The sequence below is a fragment of the Chlorocebus sabaeus genome, chromosome 12, assembly GCF_047675955.1.
Source record: "Chlorocebus sabaeus isolate Y175 chromosome 12, mChlSab1.0.hap1, whole genome shotgun sequence".
Lineage (NCBI taxonomy): Eukaryota > Metazoa > Chordata > Mammalia > Primates > Cercopithecidae > Chlorocebus > Chlorocebus sabaeus.
The window spans coordinates 37073677-37092803 of record NC_132915.1 but is presented as its reverse complement, the minus strand read 5'-3'; the positions used below and the strand labels follow the sequence as shown (position 1 = coordinate 37092803).

At 38.6% G+C, this 19127-nt stretch overlaps 1 long non-coding RNA gene across 1 annotated transcript in view; it reads right to left on the bottom strand.

The window, feature by feature from the left end:
* LOC140713045 (uncharacterized) overlaps window positions 1–18064 on the bottom strand; it is a 290028-nt gene extending 271964 nt beyond the window's left edge. The window contains exon 1 of the long non-coding RNA XR_012094927.1: window positions 17701–18064. This is a non-coding gene — a long non-coding RNA (uncharacterized lncRNA). The remainder of the gene's footprint in view (window positions 1–17700) is intronic.
* Window positions 18065–19127: the final 1063 nt, after the last annotated feature.

The following is a 19127-nucleotide window of genomic DNA, read 5'->3' as shown; positions in this document are numbered from 1 at the left end:
GGCTTGCCAGAAGCTGATGGGCTCAGATTTGGCTTGCTTCTCTGGCTCTTTTCAGCAAAGGACTGTCTCATGTTGGAATCCAGCTTTAGTCTCTGTCCTTTGGAATACAATTATTAACACCAGCCAGCATGCTGATCTAGGATGCCCAGGCCCCTCTCCTCTAGGGCTGCATTCAGATGTTGCTCTCCTTATCTTAGGCCAAATGGTAGCTTACTCCAGCTCACATGCTGGAGCTCTCAGCATTTGCCATAGTCAGAGCTAGGTCATGTATAACAGGATGGAGCATGTGAGTAAGGACAAAGGGAAAATGAATGAGTCTTTTAGAAACTCTAAGAAAATGAGTAAGAAAGTTACAAAGAAAACCGAGGAAAGGTTATTGGTTTGCCCCACGCCCAACCTAAAACAACCATACAGAGGTTTTGAATAGGGGTTTCAAAATCAAAGAACAGAGAGAATTAAAAACCCAAGATATGTGGTATGTGGTGGGAAAACCCCTTAATGTTGCAGAGTGAAGCACTGGAGAGACTCCTCCCTCAGATATTAATACAGTTAGATCATGCCTCATTGGTATTATGTTATCTCATGAATTACGTGCACTCAACTGAGAAAACATTACTCCTAAGTTGTCAGGCTTTTAACATTTTTAGTATAGTAGTAACTGGTATCCTTGATGAATATATATAAAGAATAATATAATATCAGAGTCTTATTTGTATATCATTTTTCCCACTAGTCAATGAGTTAGAACATGCTGTCTACAAGGCCGGGCGTGGTGGCTCACGCTTGTAATCCCAGGACTTTGGGAGGCTGAGGCAGGTGGATCACCTGAGGTCGGGAGTTCAAGACCATCCTGACCAACATGGAGAAACCTCGTCTCTACTAAAAATACAAAATTAGTTGGGTGTGGTGGTGCATGTCTGTAATCCCAGCCACTCAGGAGATTGAGGCAGGAAAATAGCTTGAACCCAGGAGGTGGAGGTTGCAGTGAGCCAAGATCACACCATTGAACTCCAGCCTGGGCAACAAGAGTGAAAGTCCGTCTCAAAAGAAAAAAAAAAAATGCTGTCTACAATGTTCTTTTCAATTATAGTAATTCATATTTTTCTTCTTCCTTTAGTACTTTAGGTAACCTCAGAAATTTTATTTGAATTACATTTTTAAAAATTCAAATATCTGTGATTCACCTGGCTACTACTAATCCTCAACTCTTCGGCCCGAGGAAAGGAAGAATGAGAGAAAATGGCCTGGCTGGATCTTGTTGAGTATGCAGTTCCAAGAATTTGTAACTCTATTTCCTAGCCCTAAAAGTTACTGGACTTGATGAACCACTATTTACTCCAGAGTCATTGAAAGATAAATTGGGGTTAAGGTGTGTAAAAATTACACTCCATTACAATAAGAGAGAGCTGGAGTGGCTTATGCTTTGAGCTAACCTATGCTGATTTTAGTCCAAGTGTAATATTGACAAAATCAGTATGCTTGGCAGTTATGCATTAAAGGCAACACCTGAGTGGCATTTGCAATAAATGATGAGCTGAATAGCTTGCTCCTTGCTGGGCTAGTAGAGTTTATTTTGCTTTATTGGTCTGTAATATTTAGAACATGTGACTGCTGAAAGAGACCCAGGTTGCACTCATAATTAGAACAAAGAATAGTAGGGGTGTACAAGGTTTTTGAGGATGTTTTGCTTTCAAAAGAATAGGTTAGGTGGAAATGACATTAGCCTTTATCAAAGCCCTACTAACTCTAGACACTGCCCTAGGCATTTGTCATGGTCATGAAAATGTGTCTGTCAGATCTCTGACTGTGAGGAGCATGACTGATCTAGGCCTCAACTGCTGTGCTCTGAAATCCATCATTGCCTTCTCACAGAGGCCAAACTTCCCACAGGCTGCTTCTAACCAATCACTGAGCGTGATATTAAGGTGTGTCCATTCTTCGAAGATAGGGGATTCCTCATGCAGATGACTTTGGTTCAGAGTCTCTCTTAGAATTGTGCCTCAGTTTAGGGCTCTTCTCCACAACCTCCTTTCCTTCCCTTTCTCCTTCACAAGTATTAATAGTATAGTACAGGTCTTCACTGCAGTACAGGTCTGACAGCTCTCCCATCTTCCCTTGACTTCATATGCATTTTCCGAAACAGTCATTTCCTTTGGTAAATCTCTTGCACATCTAATTCTATCTTATTGTCTGTTTCTCTAATGGCCCAGATTGATAGTATTTTTGTATACAATGATTCATCTTACTACTTACAAAAATATCGTGAGATAGTTTACTAATAAAGTCTCATGTTAAATAATAGAAAACTGACATTTAAAATAAGAAAACTTGTTCTAGAGGTGGAAGAGGTATAATTTTTTTTTTAATCTATAAAGTCCAGGGGGAGACATTCAGGCATGGCTAGGTCTAAGGATTCAATCAATGTCATTAGGACCTGGTTTCTATCCATCTTTGACTCTAAAGTTTTCTGTCTGACTCCCTTCTGAGAACCTCTGTTCTTATGTTAACTCTAGGTTTAGGTACTTCTATTAGCAATTTCAATGGTGAAGAGCTTTCATCTTCTCAACGATGCTGATGAAATTCCTGGACTTGGCTTTCATTGACCTAAATCTGATCAAAGGTCCATGCTTGAAGTAATTGTTGTGGCCTGACGGATGGGATACACTAATTGGCTTAGCCCTGAAACCCACTCCAAAGCTGGAAGTAGATAGGATAGGCCCCACCCAACAACATGGACTGAGAATAGGGAAGAGGTGATTTCCATAATGGAAAATTAAGGTGCTCTTTCCAAAAAAAGAGGAGCAGATTCTGAGCATCATATGTTGATCACAGCAATGTATTACATGTTGGAAATAATGAGAACCCAGAAATATTAAACCATTTACATAAGACTGTTTCTTAAACTTTAGAGGATTAGAATTACTTGGAGGACTCGTTAAAATACAGATTGCTGGACTCTGCCCCGAGAGTTTCTTGATTTAGTAGATCTGGATTGAGTCACCAGAATTTGCACTTCTAACAAGTTCCTAGGTGATGTTGATGCTGGTCTAGTGACCATACTTTGAGAATCATTGCTCTTAATAAAATGTGTTAACTCTTTTGAGGAATTACTAGATTCCAGGTACTGTTATAAGGTTTATATACATTATCTTATTTAATCTTCACAATAATGCTGGGAAGTAATTATGGTTATTATCTTCATTTTAAAGTTTTAAGAAACTAAGTTTCAAAAAGACTAAGTGACTTTACCAAAGACACATTAGAAAGTGTCAAAGCTGAAATTGAAACTCAAATGGCTCCTAAAATAAACTTTCCTAAGGAAAACAGCCAGAAAGATGACATCTGCCTAAGAAAAGATAGAAATCAGCTAGTTCCTCGCTATTAGGTTATACATGGCCTATATGACTTAAAGTTAAAAAAAATCAATTAACTATCCTTTTCCCAAAATCATCCATGTTAATTATATTCTAAGCACATATAGGCATATAAAGTGGTTATAAAAATGATAATGGTTTCACATCAATTTATAGCCCAGACCAGAATCCAGAACACAGAAATATCTAGAAAGGATATGTTTCTCTCAGATATTTTTTCTCCTTGAGCTCCTGCTGCAGTATGAAATTTTAATATCTTATTAAGTATACAGCCATCATAAACTGCTGTCCTTTTTTATCAAGTTTCTAATGCAAGAAGAAGCATATTCTAAATAATGACCTAAATCTATCTCATGAAATAAAGTTCAAGAATGATGAACTCTAAATTATGAGTGATTATTTTTAAATTCATGGGAACTTTTCTGAACATTTTTTCTTATCTGCTTAATTTTTCCAGAAAACCAGTCATTGTTACCTGTAATATAAGCAGTTTATTTAGAGAAGGAATTCCTAATTTGTTTAAAGATTTATTGTATTTTAAAGAAGAAATTATCATATCAGATCATGGCATATCCTTGCTGCCAAAACAACCTTATGATAACAACACTTGAATCATAAAACATTATTAATTCTAGCCTCTAGACGGCCTGTAGTTGAAGAAGGGAAACTACAAAAGCCAGATATGAAAGGGAAAGAAAAGGATGTATAACAACTGAGACTTCAAACTCCAAATATTATGAACTGTGATTTACTTCTATTAACTATATTTATTCAATAAAGAATTGTTACAAGTTTGCCGCAAAGAAAGCATAGTCTGATAAGGAAATTGCATGTACACAATATATATGGTTTTTTAACATCTATAACTAGCTGGATCTCATACTAAACACTTATTTAAGGTAAAAGTTATAGTCCTTTAACAAGGATATTCAAAAACACAATAGCTCAAACAAGGCCTGGCTCAGTGGCTCATGCCTTTAATCCCAGCAATTTGGGAGGCCAAGGCGAATGGATCACTTGAGGTCAGGTGTTTGAGACCAATCTGGCCAAAATGGTGAAACCCCAACTCAACTAAAAATACAAAAATTAGCTGGGCATGGTGGCGCATGCCTGTAATCCTAGCTACTTGGGAGGCTGAGGCAGGAGAATGACTTGAACCTGGGAGGTGGAGGTTTCTGTGAGTGGAGATGGCATCACTGCATTCTAGTCTGGGTGACAGAGTGAGTGAGACTGCCTCAAAAAAAAAAAAAAAAAAAAAAAAAAAAAAAACCTCAAAATGAAGTTTATGTCAAATGTAAATGTTCAAGGTGGGCTCTCCTCCAAGAAATCAACAAGGGACCCAAGGGTAAAGAGCCCTATCTGCCACCTTCCTGGCCTCCAGAGCCTAAAACATTGCCATCTGCATGTTCAAAACACAAAGGTCCACTAGATCCTGGTTCCACCTGGAAGGAAGAAGATGGAACATGGAGGAAGCAGGGGTACTGCCTTAAGGCTTAGGCCTTGAAGTGGCACCCATTACTTCTGTTCACATACCTTTGGAGAGAATTTATTCACTTGGTCCCACCTAACCACAAGGGAAGATAGAAAATGAGGTCTGGCATTGTCCAGAGGAACAGAAAAGAGACCTCAGAAATAACACCACATGTCTACAACCGTCTGATCTTTGACAAACACAAGCAATGGGGAAAGGGTTTCCTATTCAATAAATGATGCTGGGAAAACTGGCTAACCATATGCAGAAAACTGGAACTGGATCCCTTCCTTACACCTTATTCAAAAATTAACTCAAGTTGGATTAAAGACTTACATAAAACCATAAAAACCCTAGAAGAAAATCTAGGTGATACCATTCAGGACATAGGCATGAGCAAAGACTTCATGACTAAAACACCAAAGCAATTGCAACAAAAGCCAAAATTGCCAAGTGGGATCTAATTAAACTAAAGAGCTTCTGCACAACAAAAGAAACTAGCATGAGAGTGAACAGGCAACCTAGAGAATGGGAGACAATTTTTGCAATCTACCCATCTGACAAAGGTCTAATATCCAGAATTTACAAGGAACTTAAACAAATTTACAGGAAAAAAACAACCCTATCAAAAAGTAGGCAAAGGATATGAACAGACACTTCTCAAAAGAAGACATTTAGGTGGCCAACAAACATAAAAAAAGCTAAACCTCACTGATCATTAGAGAAATGCAAATCACAACCACAATGAGATACCATCTCACACCAGTCAGAATGGCAATTATTAAAAAGTCAAGAAATGATAGATGCTAGCAAGGCTGTGAAGAAATAGGAATGCTTTTACACTGTTGGTGGAAATATAAATCAGTTCAACCATTGTCGAAGACAATATGGCGATTCCTCAAGGATCTAGAACCAGAAATACCATTTGACCCAACAATCCCATTACTGGATATGTACTCAAAGGAATGTAAATCATTCTACTATAAAGACACATGCACATGTATGTTTATTGCAGCACTTACTTACAATAGCAAAGTCATGGAACCAACCAAAATGCCCATCAATAATAGACTGGATAAAGAAAATGTAGTACATATACACCATGGAATACTATGCAGCCATAAAAAAGCATGAGATTATGTCCTTTGCAGGGACATTGATGAAGCTGGAAGCCATCATCCTCAGCAAACTAACACAGGAACAGAAAACCAAACACTGCATGTTCTCACTCATGAGTGGGAGTTGAACAATGAGGACACATGGACACAGGTAGGGGAACAACACACACCAAGGCCTGTGTGGGGTGTGGAGCGAGGGGAGAGAGCTTACAGGACAAGTTAATAGGTGCAGCAAACCACCATGGCACATATACACCTATGAAACAAACCTGCACGTTCTGCACATGTATCCTGGAGCTTAAAGTAAAATTTAAAAAAAGAAAAATCTTTAAAAAAACCACATTGACATGTGTTTTAATATGCACATTAATGAAATGTAAATGTGAAAGAGTCCTTACCTATTGAACATTTTTAGCAGAATATACCTATTCTCTATAGTACTCTCACAGTGAAAAAATCTATAATCTATAGATTTATGTGTTGTTTTTGGAAAATGTAATTAATGCAAATATCAGTGTATAAAACACTAGAAATTTTTTTAATTAAATATTTCCCTTTTCTTCCAGATTTGTTGAGGTATAATTAACAAATAAAAATTATATTTATTAAAAAATTGAGGTCTAGTGTTGAACCAAAGAGAAAGGGGAGAATGGATTTTGGTGGACAACTAGCAGTCTCTTCTCTAGTACTATACATTATTTATTTCACTTAATCCTCACAACTACCCAGTGATATAGATATATTTATTTCTATTTTGTATATGATGTAACTGAGGCTTAGAGAGCTTAAGCAACAGATCCAAGGTCATATGAAGCCACTGAATAGCAAAGCTGGAATTCAAACCACAACAGACCTAACTTCAGACGTGTGCATGTAGCCACCATGACAGGGAACTGTAAAGACACACTGCTTTCTCAACACTCTAAACACAAGAACGGTTATAATATTAGGTAGAGTATGAAAAGAAGTTGTTTTTAAATCTCAGAGTAGTTAATAGTAATGACGTATATATAAGCCCCTAAAAGTGAATATTGCAGGAGACCAAAAAAGCATAGTCCGTGATCATCCACCAGGGACAGAAAGCCACTTGTTTCACTACAGCTTGTCTCCTGCGTATCTTCTCATTTGCTTTTATATTTTATGGGGGCTGATGTGGGTAATTTTATTATAACTAAGTAGTTTCTAAATAGAAAGTGTTATTTGGCCGGTGCCAAGAGGAATTGCAATCTAGACAGAACTGGCTGTGAACACTAAGTTGAAAACTACAGTTGAGCTGCATGACATTTAAAAGATTAGGGAGTTGTTTTTATTGTCGTTTTGTTTCACAAGTGCAGTTTGATTTCTACAGCCTTTTTTATTCACCATATTTCAAATGTCTGCCACCATGTACTAAAGCAGACAGATATGTACTGCCTGCAAAGGGAAGCTTGGGCTCCCTGCCACGTGGAATGTGAAGACAAAGTGGCTCTTTATTCCAAAAGGGTATCAGCCACTTTCTGAAGGTAACTCATGAACATCTGTAGGATTAGCAATACAAGGAGTAAAAGAAAAGGAAAGATTGGGAGGGAGGTGTGTGCTAGAGCACAAAAGGTAGAAAAGCCTAGCAAATCATGGTGTTTTTAAATATGCCAAAGTAGATATTAAAGAACTGAAGACTGTATCAGATTTCTCAGGGTTTTTGTTGTTGTTTTTCTTTAAGATGAGAGAGAATTCAGAGTTAGCAATTTTTACTGGGCAGCTCATTGCTTTCTGCTTGGAACTAACATCTGCTAGGCAGCTAGCATTCAGGACTGGAAGGTACAATTAGATTGGGCTCACAACAGCATCATGTAACCTGCCCATGACTGGCAAAACACCTATCAGTGGGACAACAGCAGGAGCAGCAACAGCAGTCCTGTCAACTCACTGAGGAAGGATGGATGGTATTGGCCGATAAGTGACAGAAAGCTTAACATCTGGCCACTTACCATTTGAAAAACTCCAACAAACGAAAAGAAAGGTATTGGATGTGCAACCCTAGAACAACCCAGGTAAAATAAACCATTAAACCTCCCCCTCCATAATTCATAGGTGCACCCAGAGCAACAGCCAGATACTACACTGCACTATGGGCTCTCCTCATGGCCATGACTCTTTCACTATGTCCTGGCAGGTAAGTTCATAGTCTTGTTTCTTTCCTTTCTCAATATCTTCTCTAAGGCTATGGCTTTATTGAGGAGGCAGGAGAAGTATCATTTAGGCAGTCGCTTTCCTCAGAAAAGTCATATGTTATCAGTGCATGGGATGCAGTCACATACTTGGTGGATGGCATTTATGCCTCCCCAGACTTCTCCATCACCCAGAGTATAAAGGTGTTTCCTTATTACGTATCTTGTGCACAATTATTTCCCAGCTACAGCAGCAACTTTTGTTTCTGTATGTTCTATCCAGTTCCCCACCACCCTCCACCTAGGAAGTTCTGTGTGACACAACTGCATACTCTGTAAATTCCAGGATGGAAGACCCTTCCTTCCTTCCTTGCCTGCATCTGTGTATAATTAATTCATTCATTCAGAGTGCTACATGTTCTTCTAAGTACCAGGGAAATGGCATTGAAATAAATACACACACATACATGCACACACACTCTCTCATAGAGCTTACATTCTAGTGGAGGAATATGACAATACATAAAATAGGTTAAGTAAAATGTATAGTTAGATTGCAGAAAGTACTATGACAAAAATGAAGCAGGCAAGGGAGTGTGGAGTGCTGTGAAGTGAGCAGTTGGTCGTATTTTAAATAAGGTGACTGTCAAAGGCTTTACTGAGAAGATTGACAACTGAACAAAGATGTAAAGGAGATGGAGAAGAGAAAATACAGATGTCTTGGGAGGAACATATCAAAGAGAAGAAACAGTGGTTGAGGTGAACACGTGCCAGACATCTCAGGAACAGCGAGAAGGCCAGTGTGGGCAGGCCAAAATGAATGAAGGGAAGAAAAGTAAGAGATGATGCCAAAGAGGTGAAGAGTGTGGGACAACACTGGGAAGTCTTTGGCTTTGAATGGTCTGAGATGGAAAGCTGTCTCTTCAGTCCTTCACCATCCAAATGAAATCCCAGCAGATGACTGCGTATTGGAAAGAGTAAGTGCCTCACTTGGGCATTCCGCTAGGTCCTTTATATTGGCTAGCCACAACGTTGTCTGTTGAATTGGGCTCAAACAAACAGGCTGCTTTGGAAGCTGTCCAGCAACTTGTGGCAGTATTTCATGTTGAAGACTCTACCACCCTAAGGATCCCTTTGAGCTCAAGTTTCTAATCATTTTGCCATGGAAGCCTCTCAGAAAGGGCAGCAGCCTCCACCCAGAGATGCTGCTTGGCCTTGTTGCCTCCCTGGCATGGCTAATTTTAAGAATCAGCTATCGGTTGGTTTGCTGCTGGGCTCATATTTAATCTGAAAGCCAGACCCTGGAAGTCTTCTGACTCCCCTGCTTAATATTCATATAATATTTTGGGATCAGTTGATTCTGACTCAATAACTAACGAAGTAGGAATGGCCTAGTAAGCTTCACTTATAAAAAGGAAAAGATATATGCAATAATACACTCCTTTAATTCAAGAGCTGGCTTCAGTGGCATCTTGACTTCATGTGGAAAAGTATCAGCTATTCCTTTGGAGTTAACTTTACTTCCCACTCTGCCAACTGAAGCAAAGCCATTGGCTTGTGAGGCGTTGATTCACAGGGATTCCTCAGACATGCTTGTGATGGATGTACTGATGGTTTGGTCAAGCTGGAACTAAGTGGTTTCCACCAGGCAGCTGTTCAGGCTCAGCGTCAGCTATGCAGAACTGAAAATGGTCATAGTTGCTGTACTCAGTTGGCAGACTCCTGGTTCACTTTATATCTTTGGCCAATATTCCCTTTGATAAACCCTATTATATTTTTGTTGACTTGTGGCTGTTGCCAATGGCTTAAATATGTGATCTGCCACTTGGAAAATTACAGACTGACAGATTAAAGACATCCCTCTTTGGGGGCCATGAAATGTGAGAATGAATCATGGCTGCTGAATAAGCCATCTGGGTATCTCATGTAGATGCCCATGATGAGTGCCTGTTCTTTGATGATACCAATGCGAATTAAGCTGCTAAACAACCTTGCAATGCCCACATTGCCACCACTGTTACTGGGATAAATCATTCAGTTGAACATAACATTATAGACTGGGTACAATGTAAAGGATTCCATATTTGTGATGAAGAAGCTACTACTGCATGCCAGATTTGTGACTGCTGCCAATAGTTGACATGGTTTTCTCACAGTGAAAGAAGCCACATTGCACTGGGCATTGACCCACCTGCTTCTGGAAAATTGACTACATTGGATCTTTAACCCTCTTTTCAGGCAATCATTGGTACCTCATCACTATTGATACTATATCAGGTTACAGAGTTGTTCCAGTCTAATCAGAAACTAATCTGTGTCATGTTTTTAGATTACGTGATCATCTACAGTCTGGCAATGGTGCACCATTTATTGTAGAAGCTACTCAGTAATGGGCTGATAGTCATGGACTTTCCACACTCCCGCCATCCACAGGCATCTGATAGTCCAGCATTGGAAGAACCTCAAAAAGGGACTCCAAAGTATTTCTGATATTATTTCTCTTACCTTCTCCTGATGCTACCTTTCTCACTTCCTCCTGGTCTACACACCGTAGTAAGGCAGCTTGGTCACTGAATGTGACCAGTCTTAGAAAGGGATCATGATTCTTGACCACTTCTTGGGTAATAATTAGGAAGAAATAGATGGTGGTTACATGGGCCTATTTTGAAAATCTTGGATTCTGTATTGACCATTCCTAGGTATAATGTATCTTTCTTTATCCTGGCATCATCAACTCAAGGCCAGATAAGTTGGTATACCTCCTGGTGGCAACACAATGAAAAGGGGGCTGTATTAGTTCGCTATTGTGGCTCTAACAAATTATCACAAAATGAGTGGCTTAGAACAACACAAGTTTATTATCTTACACTTCTAGAGGTAGGAAATTGTGTTATACAGGGCTAAAATTGAGGTGTTACTTGAATTTATTCCTTTTGGAGGCTCTAGGCAAGAATCATTTTCTGAAATTTTCCAGCTTCTAGAGGCCACATGCACTCTTTGGCTAGTGGCCCTTTCCTTCATCTTCAAAGCCAGTAAAGTAATACCTGCTGATATGGTTTGGCTGTGTCCCCACCCAAATCTCATCTTGAATTCCCACATGTTGTGGGAGGGACCTCGTGGGAGGTAATTGAATCATGGGAGCAGGTCCTTCCTGTGCTGTTCTCGTGATAGTGAGTAAGTCTCAAGAGATCTGATGGTTATTATAAGGGGGAGGTTTCTTGCACAAGCTCTTTTTGCTTGCTGTCATCCATGTAAGACGTGACTTGCTCCTCCTTGCCTTCTGTCATGATTGTGAGGCTTCCTCAGCCACATGGAACTGTAAGTCCAATTAAACCTCTTTCTTTTGTAAATTTTCCAGTCTTGATTATGTCTTTATCAGCAGTCTGAAAACCAGCTAATACACCTGCAAATCTCTCTACTTCTGTCATCAGATTGAATACCCTCTGATTTTGACCCTCCTACTTCCTCTTATAAAGATCCTGTGGTCACATTGTGGCTGCCCAGGTAACTGAGTATAATCTTCCTGTCTCAGAATCCTTAACTTAACCTTATCTGCAAAATCTCTTTTGCTGTGTAAGTTATCATATTTGCAGGTTCTAGAGATTTCTGAGGATTAGCATTTTTGGGAGGACATCATTCTGTCTACCAAAGGGGCCTAGGGGAATAAAACTTAATTCTTGTTAATTTTTTGAAAATACCCTTATCTTTCCTGTATCTGACCCGTCTGGATGAAAGTTCTGTGTACAGTGGGGAATAACTGAAAAAAAATAAAGGTGAACTTATGCCTACTGAAATGGGATACACTGATTTTGTGGCAATGGAAGAAGAGAAACAACTCAGTAGTACCTGGGGAGGAAATTCCTGTACCCCAGAATGCTTGAGGGACAGATAGGCGTTAATGATCTTTGTCTTTAAGAATTCCCTTTGCATGCTTCATTATGAAGGCAAATACCATGGTGCTGCTCTCCCAAACTCCAGCAAGTGCCTTGAATTTAAGTGAATGCTGAGCCTGCCTTCTCCTGATAAAGAGTTCTGACAATAATGTGATCCCAGTTCTTCTTTATCCTTCTGTGAAGTCTATAAGAAAGGTAGGGTTGGCCCAGCTCATGCACCTCCCACAAAAAGTGCCTGTCACACCTCCAGATGTCTACCGCACCCCTATTCCCACAGCTGCTCCTCAGTCTTTCCTTGAAAGTAGATCACTGTCACTTTCACTGACTTTATAGATGAAACTAATGGCCCTCTGGTAGTCCCTCCTACACAAGGACTAGACACAATTAATCAAACTGAAGTGTGATACCTAAGGCCCATCAGCCATTCAGGAAACCGTATTGGAGGCTTTGTCAACCTGTGTCCCTGTCTGAGGTAGGTCCTATTAGGGGAGAAGGGGTAGACCACAATGATAAATAACACTTCTTTTCCAGAGCAGCACGGGTGCCCCTGAGACTTTTTACATGGAAGTAAGATATTAACTTGCCTCTTTTCTAAAAATACAGTGACTTGCACCTTAGGTGTGGTCATAAGAGACTTTCAAAGGTTTAAGGTAACACTGTTTCAGCCTTGGAAGGCATTCAGGTCAGCCTCAACTTGCTGGCCAAAAATATTACAGATGATAGACTTGCTCTCAACTTCTTCATTTGGGGACAAGATAGAGAGTCTGTGCAATTACTTATATGTCCTGTTGTACCTGGATTAATGCCTTGGGCCAAGTAGAAACATCAATACAGAAGTTTGTGGAGAAAGCTATCTGAATTTCTAAGGCAGATGCTGATAGTTTATGGGATTTGATTAACTGATTGTTTCTGGCGCATTCTAGATCCAGGTCAAGGACCATATTGAAGGCTATCCTTCAACTACTTGGAGTCTAATAGTTTTAGTTAAGTGCTGTATGTGACAAATTAAAGACATTTTATCTCATCCTCTATAGGTCAGATTAATCAGAGTGGCTATACATGTTGGAAAATACATCAAAAGCTAACATGGTGTAGAAAAAAGGAGTGGATATTTTTGGAAGACAGTTTTCCATGGATCTCACATTTCTGCACATCTAGCAAACAGAAGCACTGGAAGCTTTTGTTCCAGACTATCTTTTTAAAAATACCTATCTAGTTGAGTCCTTCAGATATCAATTGTCTCTTTGGCATGGTAAACTCTCCATCAGTTTCTTGTTTATGGATGAAGTGGTAGGCTATTTTTGTCCAATCATAGATTTAGCCATCATGACAACCTATAGCACAACCACTCAACTACACACAGTTTCCTCTGGTGGCTGCAGCACTTCTAAGATGAACTATAGCTGAGAAGCAGAAAAAGACCATTGCAGGGATCTTGATTATTATAAACCCTCAGCAAAAAGTCCTGCTACAGTTAGGTTTTTCTCCAAATATCTTTGCTTATATTCTAGAGAAAACACAGTCTTGAAATAAACTGTTCTTACCAGGTAGATGGCATCTTTTCCAAGACTGAAATGTCCCTACCATAGAGAAAATGAGTGTCTTGGTTGCCTAGACTAATTAACTATGGGAAGATGAAGAAATGAGATTGTCTCTCCTGATAAAGTTGTGGAGGATCCTTGTTCCTCCATGAGAGACAATTATCTCTCATGGTAAAGTTGTGGACGAAAGTTGATCCTCCACGAGAGACAATCTCATTTCTTCATCTTCCCATACTCCATGATTCTCTTCAGCACTCTCTTTTTTCCCACTGCCAATGGGTAGATTTGAAAGACAGACACTCAAGGAGGCAATGATGCTTCCCACTGTTCCCACCAATAAAATGTGTCATTTTCTAAAGGGGGACATTAAGTGAGAACAGATCTCTGTGGGAGGAGATTTACAGTTAGAATTAAATAGGAACCTTTTTCTTTCTCAAGGTGTTTTTTTTTTTTTTTTAAAGGAAATAAAAATTCCCTCTATGCAAGCATAGTTGGGTCATAACTATTACATTTGGCACACTTAAAAAACTCGTTTTCCACAAAAGTGGAGAAATATATTTGAAACAGCTTTCCCACTTCTCTCACTCTCAAGAAAAAGCAAGGGGTGTAAAATTTTGTAGATCTTACAATGTTCTTTCTTTAAAAGAAGCTAAGAACATGTACAAAACAGGTTTTTAGAGATGTACAAAAAAATTGTATTAAAATGAAACCAATCACTCCTCATCTTGTATAAAGGATATGATAAATACTGATGAAAGCGTCTTTATTTCCACTTTTGAACAGAGATTATACTTTATATTTGATTATATTTTAATTAAACAGCTCCACCCAGATTATTATCTCTCAACAATAAATAATTGACCTTCATTGTTGCTTCTGTTCCTTACATCTCACTGCTAACACTCTGGTTAAGATAACCTGGGACACTGCTGCTTTCTGATATGCAAAAAGGAAGGAACCAACATACAAGAACACTGTAATAACTTAAGAGCCAGGGCTTAGCTCTCAACTCAGCCACTTACTATTTGGGTCAAGTTTAACTTTACTAAGTCTCAGTTTCCTCATCTGTAAAATGTCAAGTATAATGCCAATTTTGATGGTTTTTTTAAAGGTTAAATGAAATAATATTAAAGTGCTTCTATAGTGCCTGACACATGGAAAGTGTTCAGAGATTACTACCTACTACTAGTCACCACTTTTTGAATACTTACTACATGCCTGGCACAATTTAATTCTCACAGCAACCCTCTGAAATAGGTATTTTTAAAAGTCCTATTTTACTCATGAAGACACTGGGGGTCAGTGAAATTATATAATTTATTTGAGGCCAGAGGATTAGTAATTAACAGCACAAGGGTCCAAGCCCAGCAAGGTTTTCTGATTCTAAATCCAGTGCTCTTTCCAGTAAATAAAAACAACTGGGAATAGATAGAAACTGACTCCAGACATTGTATTCTACAACCTAGTCACACACACACAAACTTCCACTTTTTTTTTTTTTAACACAAACATACCTCACAGTGTCATAGCTCTATACATTTCATAAATAAGTTTCATTTGGGATACTTTCTGATTCAGGGGCTGGGATTTACTGGTCTCTGCAGCCACGTTTGCTTCCCAAAAGTTGAGATCAAGGACTTGTTTAGTAAAAAGAGGTAATAAGTATGCTAGATGTGAGTTCAATAAAGCACTGAAACCTCCAAGGGAACCTTGTATCCTCAGCTCTCTGCCCCTTTGTCTTAGGAAAAGTCCAATGTGGACCTATTTCTCCCATTCCCAACCTCATCATGTTGAATCCTTTTCCGTATGCCATCATACGCCTCTCTTGCTTCTTAAATGTAATTGCCCTCCTCATGGCAGTCTTACGGACAGTGCAGACGCTGTCCTGGTACCCTACCCCTTACTCTGGGTTCTATAAACATCTATCTTTTTAAAAATTTCTTTTGCTCAGCATAATGTTTTTATTTTTATTTTTAATGGACATCTATATTTTTATTAATTGTTCAGGGGCCCAAAATCTAGCCTGATCTCCCCCATGACCAAGTGCATGGTTTTCTCTTCATACTTGTTGTACATATTAAAAATCTGTCTAAAGAATTGTTCATAGTGAAAATAGCATATAGTTGTTAGGAATTTTTTAAACAGTGCAGATACAGACATGGAAGTTCGCCCTCCTAACGCTTTCCTACTCCTTGAAGGTGAATATTATTAAACAACTTACTATGCAACCTTTTAGACTTTTCTATATTATAAACATGTACCCAATTATATATAAATATGTACATATATAATTATATATTATACAGGTAGATAAATATAATTACTTTTGAGAGGTTGAATCATTATTATTATCAATTTTTTTTTTTTTTTGAGACGGAGTTTCTCTCTTGTTGCACAGGCTGGAGTGCAATGGCACTATCTCAGCTCACCGCAACCTCACCTCTGCCTCCCCTCAACCTCCGCCTCCGGGATTCAAGCAATTCTCCTGCCTCAGACTCCCAAGTAGCTGGGATTACAGGCATGTGCCACAACAGCTGGCTAATTTTGGATTTTCAGTAGAGACGAGGTTCCTCCATGTTGGTCAGGCTGGTCTTGAACTCCCGACCTCAGGTGATCTGCTCGCCTTGGCCTTTCAAAGTGCTGGGATTACAGGCGTGAATCACCATGCCCAGCCTTTGTTATTTCTATAACTTGCTTTTTTTCAATAAACAATATATCATAGATACCTGTCTATGTCAATATATAGAGAGCTATCTGATTCTTTTTAACAATGGTGTGATATCCTGCTTATTAGTGAATTCTGCTTATGAAACAAATATTTTACTTATGAGCATTCAGGTTGTTTCCAGTTTGGGAACTATTATAACAACATTGCAATGAGAATCATTATGAATAAATATTTGGGTTGTTATTAGAGTATTTTTATAGGATGAATTCCTAGAAGTGAAATTGCTGAGTGAAAGGGTGTATGCAGCTAAAATTTTCATAGAAATTACCAAATTGCCCTCTTACCCATTGTATTTGAGGGTGTGTTTCCCAACACATTCTCCAACATTTCATATTATCCACTTTATCCGTTTTGACAATCTGATAGGCACAGAAATTATTTTAATTTATATTTCATCAAATATTAATGAAACTCAATGTTATAGCCTTGATTCTACCTCTCCACAAAGCTCTACTAGTGTTGCGTGTTAATTCTAGTCTCCTACTGATGTCCCTGCCAGCATGACCCATCACTGTCACATTAAAGACAGATGCTTTGAGATAATCTACCATGCCCATCATTGTATAGAGGAAACCAAAGCCCAGGGAAGTCAAGTGATATGCCCGAGCTCAAGCTGATGCTTGGTGAAATTGAGGAAGGTCAATGCATTATACTCTTGCTAGTTACTAGTTACTGTCCTCAGCAGATACTCTTGTTCATTTTTATGTCCTCTACTATGTCTACCATAGTGTAGTGAGTACTAAATAATTGCTGCTTCAATAAATGGATTGAAAGAAAATAAGCTCTTCTACTCTCTACTGGTAAGAGATGTATTAGTAAATGTCCCTAGTGATTATAATATTGAAACCAAAAAGACAATACTAAGTTTTTATTTATTTCCTGTAATATAATATCCAAATCATATCTGTGTGGATGCAGAAAAAAACAGATACATATAAAATGTTAAACAGACGAAAATTATTCAACAGAGCTGGTAAGCGAAAATTACTTAATAGTGCCACGTTTTACTTAAGAGCAAAACCCTCAGAGGTATTTCCTCCCTGAATGAGAGCCATAGTCCAGCACCACAGGGAGAATAATTGGAGCCAAAGACCCTGGTTAAATTATTTAAAGTAAGAAATGTTCATTCTCAGATAGATATTTTCCTGAAAAACAATCAAGAGAATAAAGTGGAAAGAATCTAGCTACAAGTGAAGGCAGGAAGCTGGGCTCCAGGGAAACAGCTGGGAATTGGGCCTAAGAACCTCCTTCCTTTTTTCTTCCCCTTCCCTGACTTAATCCACCAACCAACCACACCATCCTGCCATGCATGTCCTATCATATTCCACCACCTACGCCACTCCCCTCATTCTAAGAGGACAACAATTGTATTCATTTTTACTGTTGTATAACAAATACCACAAACTTAAAACAACGTGCATCTATTACCTCACAGTTCTGTAGGTCAGAAGTCAGCATAGTGTTTCCTGCTGGGTTTCTTGCTCAGGGTCTCCCTAGGCTGAAATCACCATGTCAGCAGGGGCTGTGTTCTCAGGTGGATCTTAGTCTTCTTGCAAACTCATTCAGGTTGTAAGAAGAATAGGGTTCCTTGGCAGGGGTCGCTCTTACCTCCTAGGGACTGCCCTCAGGTTATAGCCATGTGCCTCAATCACAAACAACATGGCATCTTGGTTCTTCAAATCCAGCAGGAGCATCTCTCTCCAGCTTACAATGACAGCAATATCTGTAACAGAAGACAATCACAGAGTGACTATCCCATCATTTTTGTCATATTGTGCAATCTAATCAAGGAAATAACTATCCCATCATATTCACAGTTTCCACCCACGCCGAAGGGAGGGGATTATGAATCTTGAAGGCCATCTTAGGCCATTCTGCCTGCCACAAGAATATAGCAGATAAAGCCCAAAATGAGCCTGATAAAATACACCCACATAAAACACATGACTATTAGACATAAAAACGAATACTCAGACTCATTAGCAACCTCAGAAATGAGAGTCATAACAGTAATACTACACCAAGGGAGAATGTGGTCAGAAAATGTCTGAGTATATTTTGTTGGTTTGAAAATGATAATTTTCAGGGTATCTTAAGAAAAAAATTGAGATTTCAGATTTTTAAAACAAAATAATATTATATCAACATAAATATCAGAATCTAGTTACTTAAAATTAAGTATATCAAAAAGCCAAAATACTAGCAATCAACATTATAAAAACTAGTTCCTGGACTTGGGAAAATAAATGAACATAAATCTTTATAAATGATTCTCCTGTGAAAAGGGCTACTTAAACATTAAGTAAGCTTATTCATTCTCTAAATATGTAGGCTTTTCTTATTCCCATGAAAACTCTGACCTATTCTTCAGTCAGCTCACATTCTTGTAAAATTGGTAATGGACCATTTCTTCTTCTTTTTTTGTAGTCTTCCACATTTCATTAAATCTCTTCTCTCATCCTCCTCCCTTTGGTTTTTAATTAAGTCAGTCCTTCCCCTCTTTCAGTTAATTTTTCTAAATAGAATTTCACTGATGTTGAAACACCCACTGCCTGCTGTTACCTACAGGCAAAATCCTTGCCATCCATGGAAAATGAATGAATTTAATATTTCAAATAAATCAACATGAACAGTTTAACTTGTGACACATTCTGACTTTGGATTACTAATTCATTGACTCTGATGTATCCTTGATAGGCTGAGTTTAGTGACTTAATCCTGTTGCCCAGTGTAAAATCAAGGCTCTAAGGGGGAAGCGTAAGAGCTGCCAAAGATGGTTCCTTTATTTCCTTTCCTTCAAATTATGTCTACTGATCATGAGGCCCCAAAACTACACTATTCTTGTTGCATTTTAT